A 22,635-nucleotide genomic window follows, 5' to 3' on the forward strand; every position below is an offset into this window, starting at 1 on the left:
AACACTTCCCCTTCCGGCTCTGCGTGGGGGCCCTGAAAGGGCGTCAGCCGGGCAGGGAAGGCGAAGACGGGAGCACTTCCGGTGGGCCTCCGCAGAGAGGCGTGGCTTTCCGCTCGGCCGCCGCAGCCGCAGTTGTAGCTGCGGCGACGACTAGGGGCGGGGCCGGTGGCTGCAAGAGCCCGCCATATGTGAGTGGCTGGGTTTGGGGAGGCGACGTTTCTGGAAGCTGCTGGAAAGCGCTCGGGTGGCGGAGGTGACGCCGACGGCCAGGCGGGGGAAGGCGGGGGAGAGTGGGGCGTGATTAAAACTAGTGCGCGGCCGGCAGCGGAGGGATTACGCTAAGGAAAGATTCCGGCGCGTGTCTCGTTGCGCCTTGGCCGGGCGAGCCCGGGTCGAAAGCCGACGCGCCCTGAGTGACTTGGGTGGGCCGGCGGGCGGGCGAGGAGCGAAGGCCCCCACAGCTGGCGGAGGGTGCGATGGAGGGGCTCTTGGCCGGCGCCCGGCCGCAGCGCCGAGGTTTCCGCGTCGGGGCAGGCGGCGCGGGGGCACCATAGTCCGCTCTCATGAAAGCCTCGGTGAGAGCCGAGCTGCCACAGAGCCTGTTCACAAAGGGTCACCACACACGGAGCTGCCCCTCCCTGTCTCCCTAAACCCCAGTCTGCGAGGCTAGGGCTTTTTTTTTTTTTTTTTACCAGGATTCTGGGTGTTTCTCCTCCTTTCCTCCCTCCCAGATCTTCTCACGGTAAGGGGAGTAGCCGCATCACGGGGACCCCATTCTTGGCTAGTCAGGGGCCGAGATGTTCCTAGCGCGCTCCTGTCAGCTGCCCTGCCTTGTAACTTCAGAGAAGGGGAGTTCTCTGTGAGTCGATGAGTTTTCAGGCTCTGCTTTCGTAGGAACGTCCTGTGGCTTCACGAACATCATGACCGCGCGTGCTGTTTCTTGAGTCTTGCATCCTGAATCTTGGGGCAGCATCTTCCAGAAGTCCTTGGCTCGGTTGATCCTGCGTCCTAGAATAACATGTTTCTGACCCATTTCCTTACAGAATAGTCACCGCTGGCATTTTGGACTGTGGGGCTTTTTTTTAAGTGCTCTCAAGCTAAGTAATTTAAATATTTAATGATGATCGTTTTGATAAGATAGTATAGAGGAAATCAGTCCCCTGTACCAAGAAATCCAGTGAGAAGGATTTTAGTTTTCGTTACTACTGAATGTAAATAGCTAAGAAATGGAACAGGGAATTTGTTTTTTCCAGACTGAAAAATAGTCTGGTTAGTTTTTGTTCACCTTTTTTGTTGTTGTACTAGGTAAGTAACGTGCGGGTATACTTGTTAAGATCTAGCTATTAGGTTTTCTTTTTCTTATTTTAACGAATTAGGAAAATATGAGAAGGTAGTATTTCGTTCTGAAGTAGTAGCCAAAACTCAAGGAGATTTACTTCATTTTCACACTTGGTATTTCCATTTTTAGAATGGAATACACTTTTCTGTAATAAACACTTGCTGAATGTTAATGTCATATATTGAACAAAGTAATTGATTCAGTTAAAATGTCCATACAATTTTAAGATTGAAAATCAACATCCCCAGACTGATTCATATCAAACATTGTTGCCTGCAGAGTTGATTTGTAGTCTTTCAGTGCAAATTGGGTATTTTGCCGAGGAAAAAAATTTATAGTAACAGAAGCAAAGTGGAGGTGGGGCTTGAGTTACGGAAAGAAAAGAATGGATTTTAGTGTGCTCGGTGTTGATTGCAGAGCTTTTTCCATTTGTGAAAAGTAGAGAAAAACATGTAAGACTTTATATAAGATTGCTAATAATATAAAAGTCAATCAGGAGAGGTTGACTAGAAAATTTCCCTTGGTTTATATTAGAGTAGTTATAATTAGAGAAAAATGTGTACATTTCTGCTTATTTCTCACCATTATATTTGGAATCCCTCTTTCTATGAACATTGGTCCCCAAAAAGTGCAGTTATCTTCCCATAGAATTCACAACTGACTGCCGCCATACTCTTGTTAGCCGTATGGGACAGGAGTTTTATTTACCCATTTTCATTAAAAAATAACATGATCTAATCAAATGGAGCTACCTTATTAAATTAATAATTAATGAGCAGCTCTGATAGGAATACAGTATTGTACAATTAGGATTCCTGCCCCCCCCTCCCCCCCGCATTGTCAGCTTTTGATCCTCTCTGCTAGGTTGGATTCCTTAATGATAAAACAAGTCTCTCCAAACTTGGGATATAAAAGCCGCCTGGTATAACTGCTTGTTCTGGTCTCATCCAGAAGATGAGAGTCGAAGTGATTAATCGCGTCTTGTAGCAGCACTGTTGTGAATACAGCCCATAGTATCTCTAATACCAACATTCAAAAGGATTTGAAAAGCAAAAGCATTTTAAGCTTGGAGATAGTATTCATTTGGGAGCAAAATGCAACCTGAACTAATAAAAAGGTATATATAGTCTTCATTTATCCATTATGTTTTGCTGAAGAAATATTAATATGCTTGATTATGAGGTGCTGCTCTTGGCCACTGGTATGTAAGGTGTTTTGAAATGGTTTGTGTGCCTTGTGACATTTTTTAGTTCACAGAAATTCTTGTTTCTAAAACATCCAGTCCCTGGGTTTTGGTTAAGCAATGTGAATGTATATTAATATTTTTGGCAGTACACTTGGGCCAGTATTTGCATACTTAAAAATATAAGAAATTTTAGTTCTTGCACTCAGTGAATTCAGTTCAGTTAGGAGGACAGTTAGCATACTGTAATATGTGCAGTGATAGAGATGTACACAACCTATTTGTGAATACAGCCATATAGTGACCACGCAAGAAAGTAGTATGAGAGTTTGATCTTATTTTGTACTTTTAGACTGTAATTTAGACAGAAGGTGACAGCCCATTATGTAACCTAAACTTAATTTGGCTCTGATTTTCACTCACAAAATGAGAAGACAGAAGATAAGGAAGAGCCCTAGAGCAGATGCTGAAATTTTGGATTTCTAATCTTAATTCTTCTGCTGTGTGACCTTATATTCCAGAGCAACATACAGTTCCGAAAGCCAGCAGTGCATTTTTTCTGATGACAGAATAACGTTCTATAAGTAATTGTTGAAGTAATCATACAACACGTTGATTAGCAATCAGGGCTTCAAATCAAAAAATGAAAGCTGATATAGAGGAAACACTCTTTCCTAATTGGGAAAGAGGTGTCACTTTGAGATGAATTTAATAGTCATAAGGACTGAAAGGAAATTAGTATTATTTGGAAGGAATCTTGCATTCCCCAGAGTTAATGCTGTCATTTAATTTAGGCAAGAGAATCTGCCTAAATTTAATTTAGGCAGGAGAATTCTTATCAGATAAGTGTTGGCAGAAACAACAGCAAAAAAATTGAAAAATAGAAGGTTGGGAAATGTTCTGTAGTAACTTCTCCCCTGAAGCTGGCATTGTAGCACATGACCCACACATACTTTTAGGCCCTTCAATTCAGTTCAGTTCAGTCGCTCAGTCGTGTCTCACTCTGTGACCCCATGGACTGCAGCACGCCCAGCTTCCCTGTCCATCATCAGTTGCAGGAGCTTACTCAAACTCATGTCCATTGAGTCAGTGATGCCATCCAACCATCTCATTCTCTTATCGTCCCCTTCTCCCACCTTCAATCTTTCCTGGCATTAGGATCTTTTCTAGGAAGTCAGTGCTTCACATCAGGTGGCTAAAGTATTGGAGTGTCAGCTTCAGCATTGTCTTTGCAATGAATATTCAGGACTGATTTTCTTTAGGATGGACTGGTTGGATCTCCTTGCAGTCCAAGGGACTCTTACGAGTCCTCCAACACCACAGTTCAGAAGCATCAATTGTTTGGCGCTTAGCTTTCTTTATAGTCCAATTCTCACATCCATACGTGACTACTGGAAAAACCATAGCTTTAACTAGATGGACCTTTGTTGGCAAAGTAATGTGTCTGCTTTTTAATATGCTGTCTAGTTTGGTCATAGCTTTTCTTCCAAGGAGCAAGCATCTTTTAATTTCATGGCTGCAGTCACCATCTACAGTGATTTTGGAGCCCCCAAAAATAAAGTCGCTCACTGTTTCCATTGTTTCCCCATCTATTTGCCATGAAGTCTTGGGACCGGATGCCATGATCTTAGTTTTCTGAACGTTGTATTTTAAGCCAACTTTTTCACTGTCCTCTTTCACTTTCATCAAGAGACTCTTTAGTTCTTCTCTTTCTGCCATAAGGGTGCTGTCATCTGTGTATCTGAGTTTATTGACATTTGTCCTGGCAATCTTGATTTCAGCTTGTGCTTTGTCCAGCCCGGCATTTCTCATGATGTACTCTGCATATAAGTTAAATAAGCAGGGTGACAATATAGAGCCTTGACATACTCCTTTCCCGATTTGGAACCAAGCTGTTATTCCATGTCCAATTCTAATTGTTGCTTCTTGACCTGCATACAGATTTCTCAAGGGGCAGGTAAGGTGGTCTGATATTCCCATCTCTTTAAGAATTTTCCACAGTTGGTTGTGATCCACACAATCAAAGGCTTTGGCGTAGTCAAAAGCAGAAGTAGATGTTTTTCTGGAACTCTCTAGCTTTTTCGATGATCCAGCGGATGTTGGCAATCTGATCTCTGGTTCTTCTGCCTTTTCTAAATCCAGCTTGAACATCTGGAAGTTCACAGTTCACGTACTGTTGAAGCCTGGCTTGGAGAATTCTGAGCATTACCTTGCTAGTGTGTGACACTGCTGAGTATTCTCCTCTTTGCATAACTGACTCTCACCCTTCAATTTCAGCTTAAATTTCGCTTGTCAGGCTGTGCACCTATGTAAGCTGCTCTTACTCTCCATCCTTACTCTAATTCCTCATTTCACCTACTGTTTGTTTTCTTCGTAACATGTACTTATATGCTATTGTCTGTCTTCCTACTAGGTGTAAGCTTTGTGAGGGCAAAAACTACATCTGTTTGTTGTTTTTTTTTCCCCATTGTTGTATATACATTGCATGGTACATACTGCATATTTGTTGATAAATAAATTATTTTGGTGGTTCCCAAATTACATGGCTGACCAAACCTGCTTAAAAATGGAAATGTTTTCAATAGTGTATTTCCCCGTGTTCTTACATTTGTTAGTTCAAGGTTGATACAGGAAATGTGTTGATATATATAACTTATGTACTCATCTTCTTGAGCTTTTATTGAATGTGCAAGGCACTGTGCTAAACGCTAGGTGAATACAAAGGTGGGTGATGCATAGTCCTCCCTAAAGAGAAGCACTAACGTTTTTAAGCAAACAGCTTTAATGCAAGGCAAAATGAAATAAGTGCTAAATTTGTACAAGCAATGATGTATAGCAGCAATGAAGGAAAAAATGATTAATTACAGGAAGGGCCTTACAGAGTTTAATTTTTATTTTGGTCTTGAGATAGAAAAGAGGAGCTGACGTCCTTATAGAGACAAATATTTTAAGGACTTATCTTCACTATCTTTCACTTTAAAAGTCCTTAAAATTATAACATGGACCACAAAGCAGTCTTATAAAACATTGTCATAAAGCAGACTTTGAACTGCAAGGAGATCAAACCAGTCAGTCCTAAAGTAAATCAACCCTGACTATTCATTGAAAGGATGGATGCCAAAGCTCTTATACTTTGGCCACCTGATGCGAAGAGCCGACTCCTTGGGAAAGACTCTGATGCTGGGAAAGATTGAAGGCAAGAAGAGAGGGGGGTGACAGAGGATGAGATGATTGGATGGCATCACTGACTAAATGGACATGAGTTTGAGTAAACTCCAGGAGATGGTGAATGACAGGGAAGCCTGGCATGCTGCAGTCCATGGGGGTCGCAAAGAGTTGGACATAGTGACTGAAAAACAACAACAAAGCAATTTTTAATAAAATTATTCTGGCCTTAACATTATACTTCTAAGATCAAGGCTAGCTATACAATTAGTTTGACTGTTTTGACTAGTTTGGTGCTTTCCAGCTAGTTGATAAGTCATCAGTCTTAACAGTTGGTTCTTGACTGACTGCTAATGGCAGTTAGTAATTATTTAGTAAACTAAACAATTGAGACAAAACCATAATGATTAAACAGTTATTTTTTGAGTGCTTTTTAAGCCACTGGTGGCCTTTAATATATGATTCTCTGGCTGTATCACAAGTTAAAATATAATCTGTTTTGCAGTGGTCTAATTTTTTTTTTTAAGTCTGCTTTTGCTTTCCTTCTTTTGTGTGTTTTCCTAAGCAAGACAGACCTCCTTCCCAACCTACTAAAAGCAGCAACAGCAGAGCTTTTAGATTGACAGACTTGATTTCATCTTGGCCACTTCACTTCTTAATCACAGTTCTGCCCCTTTACAATTTTGTTACTTCTGACATATTTTACCCCCTTAAGGCTCAATTTCATCTCTAAAATGAAATTTTCTGCTAATCTCATTCTGTCATTTAACTAGTTTCATGAGTTCAGGCAAATTATTTAATCTGTCTGGGCCTCAGTTTTTCCATATATGAAATGAAATCGTCTCAAACGAGGTAATATATAGGAGAGTGTCTACAGTTAAGAAGCCCTCAGCAGATGTTTTCCCCTCATCCTCTTCCACCTCATCCACCTCTTCCATCCCTGTATATCTTTCAAAGTTTGCTTCAAGTTTTGTTTGCTATCATCTTTCCTTTGCTAGCTCATAGCAGGCTCCTTTTTTCCAAAGTCATTGCACCTGCCATGTATATCTTGGGTTGGGGCTTCCCTGGTGGCTCAGACGGTAAAGAATCTACCTGCAATGCAGGAGACCCAGTTTCAGTCCTTGGGTCGAGGAGATCCCCTGGAGAAGGGAATGGCAACCCACTCCAGTATTCTTGCGTGGAGAATCCCACAGACAAAGGAGCATGGAGGGTTGCTAGTCCATGGGGTCGCAAAGAGTCGGACACGACTGAGCAGCTGACTTTCACTTTGACTAGATTCGTATGGATCAGCATTGTTTTGAGAACTTATTAAAAGTGCAGTTATTTAGGTCCCATTCCTGAGTTTATAGGTTTGGCATGGGGTAGGTCTTTGTTTTTACCTTTCTCTTTCAGATGTTCTGATTCTCACAGATGATCATAATTTCTCACATGTTTGGTAATAATTACGTGCTTCTTAAAGTTTATATTTGTTAGGTAATTCTTTATTATGTAATCTTTCGGGTGTTCTAGTTTATATGCCAAATAGACTATACACTGCACAAGGCACAAAATACCCCTAATAGTTTGTATTTAGTTTAGAAGTTGATAAGTTGCCCCCTCCCCTTTTTTTCCCTTACTGAAGTTTGGATCCAGTTTAGAAATAGGACACAGAAGTCAGATAGATGAAGATTCTGATATAAGTTAATTACTGAAAAAGTTGTTTGGAAAATGTGTCTGAGGTTTGCAGAAACAATGAACTCCCTAATGTGGCACTCCAGAATTACACAGATTTAAACCTCATGTTTCTCTGTCTACAGGAGTAGAGCTTGTCCCACTATATTTACTGTGTGACAGAGGGCAGACGAGAACAAACAGCTCTGTTCAGTGAGACAAGTCCCAAGTGGAAAGGAGACAAGTAGGTGAGATTAGACAAGTATTAGACAAGTAGGCTTCCCTAATAGCTCAGCTGGTAAAGAATCCGCCTGCAATGCAGGAGACTCCGGTTCGATTCCTGAGTCGGGAAGATCTGCTGGAGAAGGGATAGGTTACCCACTCCAGTATTCTTGGGCTTCCCTTGTGTCTCAGCTGGTACAGAATCTGCCTGCAATGTGGGAGACCTGGGTTCGATCCCTGGGTTGGAAAGATCCCTGGAGAAGGGAAAGGCTACCCACTCCAGTAATCTGGCCTAGAGAATTCTGTGGACTATATACAGTTCATGGGGTCGTAAAGAGTCGGACTCGACTGAGTGACTTCCACTTTCACTTCACTTTTAGGTGAGCCTCAGAATTCCTTCTCTCAAACTTGTTATCAGACCAGTTACTCCCTCCTACCTAGGGAGGAATTAGTGAGAAGTTAGAGGTCAGCATGAATATTACCCTAATGAAGTTTCATGTGGAATATGAGAGAGCTTTTTTGCCCTCAATGGTACTCAGTAGGTATTTGTTAGTGAGTTTTGTTTTTTGTTTTTAACTACCTTACATTGCATCAACATGTGATTTTTAATACCTAAATGAGAAGTTAAAGAGACTTATAACTTCAACCAGTTAAATTAATACATGTTATTAAATATTATCCCTGGCTCTGTAAGAAATTTTCCCAAAACTGCCTATAAGACAGCATTTATTATTTCATGCAGTTTTTGATGATCAGGAAATTGGGAGTGATTTAGCTGGGTGGTTCTAATTCAGGGTCTCATGTGGTTGCTTGAGTGTCCTCCCAACATGGCAGCTGGCTTTCCTCCAGAGCAGGTGTCTGAGAAAAAGGCAGAAACCACAATATCTTTGATAATACAGCCTTAGGAGTGACATCCCATCACTCTGTTGCACAGACCCACCTTGATGTAATGGGAGGGATGAACACGGTGTAAACAGCAGGAGACCGGGCCCACTGGAGCCCACCTCATACCGGCTACTGCAAATATGTAACATGTTTGATTTTGTTGCCTTACATTGCTTCATATGAGAGCAAGTAATTCAGTAATGTTTAAAATCCCATTAAAATTATTAAAGTACTAAGGGAGTTGTGTGGAAGAGTTGTATTTTTGTATATATTACGGTATAATATCCTAGCTGGAGAACTGAGAGGATGATTTTCTACTGGTTGTTCTTGCCCTCCTGTCAGCTCTGTATCTAAAGTTTACTTAGTATGATCATGGTCTTCCTGCTAGTCTGTGAAAGTTCCAGTGAGCTCCAGGCTGACTTACTATAAGGTAATAATAGCTACAATTTTTATCTTTATATGGTTCTGGTCTTAGGGAAAGTGCTTCTTAAAGTCTGATTCCCAATTTCTGATTTATTCAAGTGAAGGTTTTTTGCAGTGGTAATCTGGGTGAGGTGGACTAGATGACTAGTGAAGGTCATTTGCCTCACTGAAATAGTCTGTAGACCCAAAGGAATTGAAAACCACTCTTAAGTGTCAATGATTTGATTAATATTCCAGTGTCAAAGCACTAAAGTCCAAGTAAATGAAATAAAATGGTTAAAAATCGTTAACTGTTTTGCTTTACTCATTTCATCATAATTTAAATCTCATATAACATGCTAAATAGTTTCAGTTTTGTAAGCTAACAGAATTGCAATGCAAGGTAGAGGGAATTTATGTTCATTGAATTAAAGAATATAAAATTCATTTGTATAAAAAATTCTATTTTTAATGCTTTCCAACACTATGAAAAAGATGATAATTTGAAGATTGTGGCAGAAAATGTTTTAAGATGAATTGACAGAACACCAAAGAATTGATGCCTTCAAACTGTGGTGCTGGAGAAGACTCCTGAAAGTTCCCTGGACAGCAAGGAGATCAAACCAGCCAATCTTAAGAGAGATCAACCCTGAATATTCACTGCCAGGACTGATGCTTAAGCTGAAACCTCCAGTATTTTGGTCATCTGATGTGAACAGATGACTCATTGGAAAAGTCCCTGATGCTGGGAAAGATAGAGGGTAGAAGAAGAGGGGGTCAGAGGATGAGTTGGCTGGACAGCATCACTGATGCAATGAACATGAACTTGGACAAACTCCAGAAGATGGTAAGGAACAGGGAGGCCTGACATGCTGCAGTCCATGGGGTCACAGAGTCGGACAAAACTGGGTGACTGAACAACAGCAACAATAAATGTTCCTTGAAATTCTAGCTGTAAACGTTGTGTCAATTTGCATTTTAAGTTGCTTAAAGAACGTTAATTAAGTTGTTTAAAGAATTTGTACATAAATGACCAGTTAAAGAAGCCAAATATTAATATAGTCAAATTTTTCATCTGTGTTTAACCTGTTTACTATATTGACAGAGGAATGTACAGAACATACCAGCACCAACCCAGTAAACTCATCTGGCTATTATAATTTCCAGTCATGTAGGCATTATTTGACAGCAGCTTTCACCCTCAAGTATAAGGAGGCACTATTTTGCTAATCAGCAAAGAAATTTCAGAGACTTCATTTTACTTTCCAAATGTAATTTGTCATGATTAATCAATAAAATGATATTTGGTTTGGGTACTGATTAGCTTTAAGATGAGATCTCCCATGAATTCTTACAGTAAATGGAGATGATAGTATATTTTTTCTGAATATGGAGTATATAAGCCCTGAAATTTGCTCAGTTGAGTATGAAAAAAATCTTGGAATAAATTGAGAATTTTCTGAAACTAAAAGACTTTGCAGAGAAAGAGATCAGAAAGTTGGGAAATGTTAATTTTAGGATATTGTGCCAAAAACAATAAATACACTTAACTACCCTCAAAACCTTCCCTTCCAGGACAGAACAAGTTAAATGTCATAACGGAATCATCCAATCCATTCTGTAAAACAGATCTTTTCAAAGTCTTTGAGAGAGACCAAAGAAACGTGATAACAATTGCAGTGCATGGACTTGGATTAAATCTTGGTTTGGGCCGGGGGCTGGGGCCAGGAACCTGCTTTAAAACACAGTGGAAAATTCAAGTATGCCTAGCTATAGAATATATTTGGGAATATATTTTTCTGAGTGTGTTTATGGCTATTAAAAGAGCCTCTTGATGAAAGTGAAAGAGGAGAGTGAAAAAGTTGGCTTAAAGCTCAACATTCATGGCATCCAGTCCTATCACTTCATGGCAAATAGATGGAGAAACAGTGACTGACTTTATTTTTCTGGGCTCCAAAATCACTGCAGATGGTGATTGCAGCCATGAAATTAAAAGATGCGTACTCCTTGGAAGGAAAGTTATGACCAACCTAGACAGCATATTAAAAAGCAGAGACATTACTTTGCCAATGAAGGTCCGTCTAGTCAAGGCTATGGTTTTTCCAGTGGTTATGTATGGATGTGAGAGTTGAACTATAAAGAAAGCTAAGCACCGAAGAATTAATGCTTTTGAACTGTGGTGTTGGAGAAGACTCTCGAGAGTCCCTTGAACTGCAAGGAGATCCAACCAGTCCATCCTAAAGGAGATCAGTCCTGGGTGTACTGATATTGAAGCTGAAACTCCAATATTTTGGCCACCTGATGCAAAGAGCTGACTCATTGGAAAAGACTCTGATGCTGGGAAAGATTGAGGGTAGGAGGAGAAGGGGATGACAGAGTATGAGATGGTTGGATGACATCACCGACTCAATGGAGATGGGTTTGGGTGGACTCCGGGAGTTGATGATGGACAGGGAGGCTTGGCGTGCTGTGGTTCATAGGGTCACAAAGAGTCAGACATGACTGAGCGACTGAACTGAATTTATAGTTATTACTCTTGCAGGAGAAAAGGCTTTTGTAAGGAGGTGTGTCTGAAGGATATTTAGACTTGAAGTTATCTTCAATGTTCAGACGTATGTATTTGTGTGTTTGTGTGTGTATATATATGTATATAGGAAAAACTAATGTGAAAGTGTTAAAATTTGAATCTCTGGTAGATACAAGGGAATTGTCACACTATAAACTTTTCTATGCATGTGCGTATATAAGTTGGTAGAAAAGAAAATCCCCTCCAGATACTATTGTTTCTTGACTCAGCTTTACAAAGGCTTCAAAAGAGCAGATCATTGTTTATAGCTAGTATCGAGTCCAGGCCACTCAGATTTTCATTCCTACAGCCCCACCAAAACTGTTCATTTCCACACCAGTGTTGGCTTCCTTGCGACTGGATTTGATCGTTTCTTAACCCTCATTTTCCTTTTGACATCTGAGCGGCATTTGACACTGTTGATCATTCTTTTCTCTCCTCCTCCTACCTCAAGTTGTCTTCTTTATCTTACTAGTATCTTTCACTGGTTCCTCCTCTTTACTTTGGAATGCCTCAGAGCTCAGATCTTGTCTCACTTTACATTTGCTCTCTAAATAACATTAGCCTGTCCCATAGCTGTAAATACTGTATAGATGCTAAGAGTTCCAGGTTTATTTCTGCAACCCCAGCCTTGCCCCTGAACTTCAGACTCATATCCATTTGCCTGGTTGATAAGTTTATTCACTTGATGGCTGAGTGGATAGGTATTTCAATTTAGTATGTCCAAAACTTGATGCTTGAATTTCCATCTGTTACTTCTCACTCACAAATGAAAACAAAACTCTTGTTCCCCTACTTGCTGCTCCCACCACCCTCCTCATCTTAGTACAAGACACTTCATCCTTCTAATAGCTCAGGTGAGAAACTTTGGTGTCATCATTGATGCCTCTTTTTCCTTCATATTGTCCATTTAATCCCTCAGCAAATATGGTCAGCTCTACTTTAAAAATATTTAAAAATACATCTAGAATCTCAGCACTTGTCCACCTCTCCCCACTACCATCTTAATCCTAGCCACCATTGCATTACAGGTAACTGAGTTTCTCAACCTCAGTGCTATTGACATTTGGGACCGGAATTCTTTTGGGGAGGAGTGGGCCTTCCTGTGCATGGTAGGATGCTTAAGTGTCTGTAGCGTCTGCTGTACTCTGTGGATTTCCAGAATGCTTTAGTGTTTGTGCTGATTCTGTAGGTGACTGAAATTCTCTTGGGTCCACTTGAGCAGGCGCTGTGAGTTGGCAGCTGGCCTGGGGTGAAGGATCTGAGGCCAAGGTGCTGTGTGTCAGCTGGGCCTTTGTCTGACTCCAGGCTATCTCTCCTCATTTGTAGTCTCCCTTGGACTTTTTAACAAGGCAGCGGAAGTGTTCTAGGGGGACGGAGCAGAAGGCGACAAGGTCTAGTCTCAGAAGCTGCACATCAGTTCTGCTGCCTTCCACCACACTGTTTTATGCGCACATCAACTCACATAAACCTCACAACAGTGCTATGAAAAGTAGGGTTATCTGCTGTTGTCACCTTTATTTTTAAAAGGAGGAAACTAGAGCTCAGCACATGTACCCACCAAACAAGCCACAGAACCAGACATGGGTTTTAATCTCTCCTTACCTATCAGCAAACTCTGATGTTACTTTATCTGAGCCCATTTCCTCATCTGTAAATGCAGTTAATACTACTATATAGAATTATTTTTAAGAGTGAATAATTTGCTTTCTAAAATTTATAACAATACATGATACAGAGCAGGTACTCAAAAATGTTAATTTCATCACCTTCCCCTTACTCTTCTCAGGTTTCTTTATTAGGTGAGGGAATGTTTTTATACATATTTGTCTCACCGTCTTATTTTTTTTTTTTAAACATGAATGGCCTAGACTAGAATTATCATTAAAGAAGACTGTTGTTAACATTCCAGTAGCTGAGCAGTAATAAAATTCCATTTGACAGAATTCATAATATTTTAAGACTGCAATCTTAGTTTTTCTACCCTAAGATGTTAGTTTCCAATGATCAGTTATTACTGATCATATATATTACTCTTCCAGAGATTATTTACATTTTCAGAGGAAACAAAGTGCCAGTGAAGGAATAGAAGGATTTTAGGATTTGTGGCAAGCCAGTGAGGAAGCTTTGATTAGGAAAGAGACCTTTGGTGCTCCTTGTGGTCCACCCACCACCTTGGGCCAGCCAGCCCTGGCAGGTTATCAAGTGAATCACCACACTTTGTGTACAGTTTATAGATTTGGGTTTCTGCAGAAAAGAGATGCTTTTTAATAAATTCCGATCATCATGCTGTATTACTTCATTTGCATATGTGACATGTAAATAAATAGAGATGCAGTCATTGCACTATAAATGCAAACAAGAGTGCTGACAATGTGTGGGCCTGTTATGAGCTGAATTGGGCTCCCCACCTCTGCCAAAATTCATATGTTGACACTTTTCACCCCCAGTACTTCAAAATGTGCCTGTATGTGAAAATAAGTTCTTTAAAGGCGTGATTAGGTTAACATGAAATCTTTAGGGTGGATCCTAATCCATTACTTATAAGAACATTACTGGTGTTCTTATAAGAGGAGGAGATAAGGACACAGATGTGCAGTGTACGGAGGGAAGGCCATGTGAGGACCCAGTGAGAAAGCAACTCTGTAAACCAAGGAAAAAGGCCTCAGAAGAAACCAGCCTGCTGATACCTTCATTTTGGACTTCTGGCTGTGAAGAAATAAATCACTGATGTGGTATTTTGTTATTGCAGCCCATGTAAACTGATACAGGGCCCTTTTCATGCTGTTTTTATCATTTCAAAACCAAAAATTTTTGTTATGGGAGAAGTCAGGAATGGGTTATAGGAATCTTTTCTTAATAAGATTTTCCTTCCACTTCTCAATCCTTTTCACCCAGCCCTACATTACTGTATGCCGTTCAGCACTCACGCATACCGGATAGCTGGCTTCTTTCACTTTGTATTTGTAGGTATATTCTCTAAACAAGCTTTAGTTGTTTTTCCTAAGCAACAGGAAAATCTTCCATCTTGTTTTTCTGTCTTCGTAAAACACAGAAGTCCAGTTGAAAAAGAAGAGAGGGCCTGAGCGTTTATGGGGCACCTGTTTTATGCTAGGTGCTACTGTGTTGTTCACTTTGCAGAAGCCAGCTCCTTCAGTGAGGAAACAGCAGCGGCCCAATTTAGAAAAAGAGAAGGAAACGCAATAGCCCGTGACATCATTTTGGAACTTTGCATCTCTTGCTTTGGCCCTGCTTTCTATAGACTTAGCCCTGCTATCAGATCTACAATGCCTGTGATGCCTGGTGATTATGAAAAGTACCTTAACTATTTAACACTGGATGTTAATCATTTTGTGAAAAGCAGCATATCCTTGGGGGTATTCATGGGGAATGTCCCAGGAAATAACATGGGAGGCACTAGTGCTTCTGAGAGTACTTAATTGCCAGTCACAGATAATTTGCATGTGCATCCCTCCTCCTAGAAAGTGAAAGTCACTCAGTTGTGTCTGACTCTTTGTGACCCCCTGGACTATACAATCCATGGAATTCTCCAGGCCAGAATACTGGAGTGGGTAGCCATTCCCTTCTCCAGGAGATCTTCTCAACCTAGGAATAGAATCCATGTCTCCCACATTGCAAGCAAGATTCTTTACCATCTGAGCCACCAAGGAAGCCCCTCCTCCTCAGTGGAGAGTAACTGAAGGAAAAATGGGGAAAGATGGCTTTAACTCAAGTACTAGATATGAACCTCATTACTCTATAATCAATTGTGTATTACGATGTAATGAGGTTCATACCAAGTATAGTACTTGTTTATGCTAGCTGCGTTATTCCAGTCATCTTTTATGTGCCTTCTACTGATCGCAGAACAATAAATTATAGGTGGATCAGACTTAGTCCAACATTTCCATTAGAAAAACAAGCACCTGATGCACTATTTTGGGTTGAAGCCGCCTTTGTACATTTGGTGGAGAAGGAGTTTGCCAAAGGTCAGTGGTTACTAGAGAGAATGGAAGCGTATGTGTTCAGTATACCCTCATGGTGATGGTTGGAACCTCATGGGGACGTTCCTTGGTCTGGATCTCTGTTGCCTATTTCAGTAGCATTTATGGGCAGGTGATGCATCCTGCGGTTCTCATTACAACTCTTCTACAAGTCTCACTCCCTCTTTACCATTGACAATCCACTTTTTGTAGTTTTCATCCCCATTTCTTTAAAAGAAGAGATGAAGTTTTCTAAAATCCGTTGTGGAACTTCCCCCAGTGATCCAGTAGTCCAAGTGCAGGAGACCCAGGTTTGATCCCTGGTCAGGGAACTAGATCCCACCCATGCCGCAACTAAGAGTTCACATGCTGCAACTAATGATTCCACACAAAGTGCTCCAACAAAGATCAGAGATCCTGTGTGCTGCAACTAAGAATGAATGAATGAATACACAATTTTTAAACAGTAAAATCCCCTGTAATTCAAGGATTCTGCGCTTCTAATTCTGTGAATGGAAGAAAGACTCTGTTGCATTTGAGGTATCTGTTGGTTGGGGGCAGTTCTGCATTTAACTTCATACTAAGGATCATGTAGCAAACAATTGGACAGGCTGAGACCAATATGCACCGGTCTGGAGTGGAGTAAGTGTGAGTGGTGGGTTCCCAGTACCTGAGTATAACAACCGTGAAGCTTTCTTTGGATACATTCTACCATGCGCTCAGTTAAAAGAGGGAAGGGTATTGCCAGACTGTCACATGCCCTGTCGCAGTTATGGTATACTTTCTCAGAGAAGAGCTAAACTTAGACTATACCCCAGAGATAATCACCTAATAGTTGTTTGTCATTGGCAGCCAAGGGAATGGAGTTACTTGCACCTTCTCTGTCCTCCCTTGGTATCTTCTATCTTTTGTGGCAGTTAGCTTCCAAGACAGCCCCCAGTGATCCCTGCCCCATGTTACTCATGCCCTGGTGATGTCCCCTCCTGTACTAAATAGGGTTGACCTGTGTAACCAGTAGGACACTGTGGAAATGTCAGTGTGTGACTTCTGAGGCTAAGTCCTAGGAGACATTGCGGCTCCCGCTGTGCTCTCTTGCATTGCTCACTCCCAAGGAGGCCAGCTGCCATGTTCTGCATGCACTGGAGCAGCGCTGTGAAGTCCATGAGATTCGGAACTCGGGCTTCCTCCCCACGAACTGGTCTGCGTGTGTGTGAGCCACCCAGGCAGTAGACCTTGCAGCCCTAGTAGCCCTGGGATGACTGGAGGCCCGCCTACATCTTGTCTGCCACTGAGTCCTCTTGGGTTCTTGGCCACAGAAGCTCTATGAGATAATACATGTTTATTGTTTTAGGCTACCAAGTTTGGGGAAATATGTTATGCAACGGTAGAAATATCATCTTCGTTGTTTCTGACTCTCTTTTCGATCATAGTTATATCTTTATCTCCCATTAGACTTTAATCTACCAAATGACAGAGTTCAGGTCTTAATCCACTTTTGTAGGCCTTACAGAGGTGATTATGGTTTTCTGAAAATATTTTTAATTATATATGATGAACCTAGAACACCTGGGTTGTACCTGTTGTTTCTGTTTAGAAAGGTTGTAAATTACCTCTGCTATTTTATTTTGGAGTAAATGCAGTATTCTCTATAGGTTTCCCTGAAAAAGAAGTTAGATTGTTTAAACAATGAAAATAAACAAGAACACATTTATATAAGAGAATTGACATCTTAACCAGTGTGTAAGCAGACAGGAGAAGAGACTCACAGCAGAACCAGGAAGGACTGTTGGAGTTGGCTACCTTGAAAGAATATACGGAGAAAAAGAGAATGTCCTTTTCTGATTACCTGTTCTTACTCATTTGAAAGTAATTTCAAACTTATAAGTTGATACGTTGAAAAAACACAACACCTGTATACTTTATACCTCAATTTGTCTATTAAGATTTTTGTCTCATTAGCTTTATCATTTATCTTTGATGCTCCCGTGTGTTCACTCTCAGTGCACATGTGTGGGTATATATGCACAATGTTGTCTCTAAATCATTCAAGGGTAGTTCATACATCATAGCCCTCGATCCCTAAATTCTTAAGTGTGTAATTCCTGAGAATTACAGTTAACGAGTCAATTTAACCTTGATATTTCACTGTTTTTATTCCAGTTTTATCACTTGATCCAATAACATCTTTTATGCCATTTTGCCCCTTCCCAGTATGGGACTGAGTATAGGTTTATGCAGTTAGTTGTGTATCTTTAGTCTCTTTTGTAACATTTCCATAGACTTTGTCTTTTATGACATTGAAATTTTGGAAGAACACAGGCCTTCCCTTTTTTAGAAGAATGATCCTTGTTTGGGATTTGTCTGGTGTTTCCTTGTGATTAGATTCAATATCCTTTTACATTTTCTAAAGTGAGAAAACTATTCCATTCAAGGGATCAGCTCAAAGCAAAATTTAGGTTAAACTTCAGTTCAATTCAGTTCAGTTCAGTTCAGTCGCTCAGTCGTGTCTGACTCTTTATAACCCCATGAATTGCAGCACGCCAGGCCTCCCTGTCCATCACCAACTCCCGGAGTTCACCCAGACTCATGTCCATTGAGTCAGTGATGCCATCCAGCCATCTCATCCTCTGTCGTCCTCTTCTTCTCCTGCCCCCAATCCCTCCCAGCATCAGAGTCTTTTCCAATGAGTCAACTCTTCACATGAGGTGGCCAAAGTACTGGAGTTTCAGCTTTAGCATCATTCCTTCCAAAGAAATCCCAGGGCTGATCTCCTTCAGAATGGACTGGTTGGATCTCCTTGCAGTCCAAGGGACTCTCAAGAGTCTTCTCCAACACCACAGTTCAAAAGCATCAATTCTTTGGCGCTCAGCCTTCTTCACAGTCCAACACTTACATCCATACATGACCACAGGAAAAACCATAGCCTTGACTAGACGGACCTTTGTTGGCAAAGTAATGTCTCTGCTTTTGAATATGCTCTCTAGGTTGGTCATAACTTTTCTTCCAAGGAGGAAGCGTCTTTTAATTTCATGGCTGCAATCACCATCTGCAGTGATTTTGGAGCCCCAAAAAATCAGTCTGACACTGTTTCCACTGTTTCCCCATCTATTTGCCATAAAGTGATGGGACCAGATGCCATGTTTCAAAGGAATTATTAGAAGCCAAAATGGGAAAGCAAAACATGTTGTAGAATCTTAGAAAATGTTTACAATAAGAGAGTTTTCTATTTTTCATGTTACTGTAAATAGTATTGATTGACTCAACAACTGGATTTTAAAAGTAAAGAAATGTTTTGGCCTTGGGATGACCTTAGGTGGTTTTATTTAGCTTCATCATGAACTTGTCTCCCCAGAAAAGCCAGTGGTATCTTTCCCTGGAAACAAAGGATTTTCTTCCACCTATTGCTAAATTTATTTAACAAACACTATTAAATTCTTATTATCTGCCAGACACTGGAGTGAGTCCTGGGAATACAAAGAAGAATATAACAGACTTCATATGCCCTGTTGTATATTAAAAGACGATCACAGAGGCTGGCATGCCATAGAGGTCAGGAGGAGCCTCTGCCTGGGGATAGTTGTAACCACACCAGAGTGGGAAAGCCTAAATGCCCTTTTCTATTCAAAAGGAAATTGCTGTTGCTCCTGTAAGAGTCACATCCACCTGCTAGAAAAACTTATCTTGCTGTTGTGTGACATTTTTACCTATTCTAGTGTATTAAAAATGACTAGATCATGTTGAATAATTTAGTGCAAGTAATCCCTTTAAGAGACTGGGGCATAAGCTAGATTATTTCTTCTACTGCTTAAAATATTGAATCGTTGCACTTCATTTTGTACTATATAAAATGCCTGGGAATTCACTTTTTAAAAAAATATTAGCACTAAGTTTTTTATCGTATATCTATTTTTGCATGCATTATTCCCAACAGTATTACAAATGTAAAGGCTTAAAACATTACTCTGAGATGAAAAATGTTTTTAAAATCTGAAGATAAAACAACGTTTAACCTTCTGATGCTGTGATCATAGTTATGGTTTTGTTCCTGACTCTTCCCACGTGGCAGTATCTTAGGCAATTCATTTCATCTGAAGACTAACGCATCCTCAGCCACTCAACTTTGTGATTCTGGTGTAGGGAAATGTCATTATACATGGCTGCCTAAAATACTGTAATTTAAACTTGGAAATAAAGTGCTAAAATGCTGAAAGTGTAATAACTTCTAATAGTACCACTAAAGATAAGTCCTTACCTCAAATATAACATAGGATAATGGATATGGCTGTACTGTTGTAGAAGATGTTCTTTATCTTTAAATTATATTACCTGAAAGATTGATATTTTCATGTAATTCTTAATATAAAAATAAAAATGTATCCTAAATTCTGTATTATATTTTGCTAGGACGGTAACTAAATACCAGGCTAAAACAGAGGAGCTGTGATTTTATTTTGTCAGAAATAAGGTTTTTAAAAGGCACCTATAGATCAGAAAGGAATTCATGAAGATCAGAAAATCTAATAAAAGATGGAGATTTTTTTTTTAAGTCATTGTATATATGTCCTGGCATCTGTACGGGTGAATATTGACCAAAGAGAAATATTTTATTGATAAATATGTATTTTAATCAGAATAATTCTCTGATATGACATTCAAATAAGCTAACCAATTTTGAAATTTTTTCTTCACTTAAAATTGAGAGGAGGGAATTCTCTGGCCATCCAGTGGTTAGGACTCTGTACCTTCACTGCCAAGGGTCCAGATTCAATCCCTGGTCAGGGAACTAGAGCTCACAAGCTGTGAGCAGAAATAATAAGGAGCTCACAAGTGTGGCAAAAATAGTAAAATTTTAAAAATGGAGAGGAAAAGAATACAGATGCTTTTCACCAATACAGTTTAAATACAGTTTAACATTCAGTTCATTCGCTCAGTCGTGTCCGACTCTTTGTGACCCTGTGAATCGCAGCACGCCAGGCCTCCCTGTCTATCACCAACTCCCGGAGTTCACTCAAACTCATATCCATCAAGTCAGTGATGCCATCCAGCCATCTCATCCTCTGTCGTCCCCTTCTCCTCCTGCCCCCAATCCCTCCCAGCATCAGAGTCTTTTCCAATGAGTCAACTCTTCACATGAGGTGGCCAAAGTATTGGAATTTCAGCTTCAGCATCAGTCTTTCCAATGAACACCCAGCACTGATCTCCTTTAGGATGGACTGGTTGGATCTCCTTGTGGTCCAAGGGACTCTCAAGAGTCTTCTCCAACACCACAGTTCAAAAGCGTCAATTCTTCAGCGCTCAGCCTTCTTCACAGTCCAACTCTCACATCCATACATGACCACTGGAAAAACCATAGCCTTGACTAGACGGACTTTTGTTGGCAAAGTAATGTCTCTGCTTTTGAATATGCTATCTAGGTTGGTCATAACTTTCCTTCCAAGGAGGAAGCGTCTTTTAATTTCATGGCTGCAATCACCATCTGCAATGATTTTGGAGCCCCCAAAAATAAAGTCTGACACTGTTTCCACTGTTTCCCCATCTATTTGCCATGAAGTGATGGGACCAGATGCCATGATCTTCGTTTTCTAAATGTTGAGCTTTAAGCCAACTTTTTCACTCTCCTCTTTCACTTTCATCAAGAGGCTTTTTAGTTCCTCTTCACTTTCTGCCATAAGGGTGGTGTCATCTGCATATCTGTTAACATTAATATATAAATATAATTGATCTTTCAAACTACCTTAGTTATTAGGCTGCCCACAGTAGAACCATATTGTGAAGCATAAGGTAAGCTCTGAATCTGATTATAAATGGAATGTAGATTACCTCGAGGTTACTTCTTGTTTATATTTTTAGTATCAATTAGGAATTGACTAGGTTGTCTTAAATTTGAAAATCCCTTTTGCTTTATATAGAGATTAGAAAGCATTTTAAATTCTGTAACATTATAGTATATAAAATTGAAAATCAAAACTGGTCAAATATTGGAAATTTTATATGATTCTGCCTTAAAATGGATTTCTTTGTTATATGGCTTCTGCCTCCCTCTCTAACCTCCTGTTCTGCCTCAGTTCACCTTGAACTTCATCTTCTTTCTAACAGCATTTAGCAGTCTGTCATTTGCTTGCTCACATCTAACGTTCAGAGTTGCACTGTCCTGCCTGATAGCCAGTACTTGCATGTAGCCATTTAAATTTAACTTCAAATTCACTGAAATGAAATTAAAAATGCAGCTCTTGCTTCATTGGTCACATATCGAGTCCTCAGTAATCTACCTGACTGGACACTGCATGTATCAGGTGTTCCCATCGTTGGAAACTGTGTGTTAATGTTAGCATTTTTAGCAGCTATCTAGTTGCTAAAAATAAAACACTTTCTAATGCAATGCCTCTGACTGACCAAAATAGTAACTATTTTATTTAAATAATTGGAAAATACTTAACCAAATAGCAGTGTTTGATTAATTACATTTCAAAGTATATGTGATTTGCTGAGAAAGTGAAATGATCTGTCGAATGTTTTGTAGCTAGTCAATAAAATTGCATTAAGCACTTGTATGTTCCAGACACTGTTCCCAGTACTGATAATACAGAACTGAAATGATGTCTGCCCTCAAGGAATGCTTACATTTTAGAAGGTGAGGGGAAGACAGCAAGCACATAGTACTTAGTATAGTAGTATGCGCTGATACCTAGTGTGGTCCTACTTAGTACTTGCCATGGTACAAGCAAATACTGTGAGGAAAATGTAGCAGAGGGTGACTGAGATAACTGCTTTTGCTGAGTGGTCAAGGAAGACCTCTTTGAGGTAACTGGAATTAAGACTGAATAATAGGTGAAGGAGATTAGAGTCAGAGAAAAGAACAAGTTATAAATGTCTTGAGACAAGATTCTGTTTGGCCGGAAACAGGAAGGTAAGGTTCCTATGACAGGAATGTGAACTCATTTCAGAATAGAATGGTAGGAGATGTTCAGAGAGTTAGTTCAAATTATTTAAGTCTTGTTAACTAGGAGGTAAGGAACTTGGATTGGGGGTTTTTCCATAATAGGAATCCATTGAGGGACTTCCCTGGTAGTCCAGTGGGCTAAGACTGCGCTCCCAATGCAGGAGCCTGGGTTCTAGTTCTCTGGTCAGGGAACTAGATTCCCACATGCCACAACTAAGGGTTTGCATGCCACAATGAAGATTAAAGATGCCACATACCACAGCAAAGACTTGATGCAGCTTTTGGTAAGGAACCCATTGA

General features: G+C 40.3%; 1 long non-coding RNA gene across 1 annotated transcript in view; it reads left to right on the plus strand.

The window, feature by feature from the left end:
• The first annotated feature begins 37 nt into the window (after positions 1-37).
• The window catches only part of LOC138990198 (uncharacterized), a 117,828-nt gene continuing 95,230 nt past the window's right edge, over positions 38-22,635 (plus strand). Inside the window, exon 1 of the long non-coding RNA XR_011466316.1 lies at positions 38-188. This is a non-coding gene — a long non-coding RNA (uncharacterized lncRNA). The remainder of the gene's footprint in view (positions 189-22,635) is intronic.

This window comes from Bos mutus, chromosome 12, assembly GCF_027580195.1.
Source record: "Bos mutus isolate GX-2022 chromosome 12, NWIPB_WYAK_1.1, whole genome shotgun sequence".
In the NCBI taxonomy this organism is placed as follows: Eukaryota; Metazoa; Chordata; class Mammalia; order Artiodactyla; family Bovidae; genus Bos; species Bos mutus.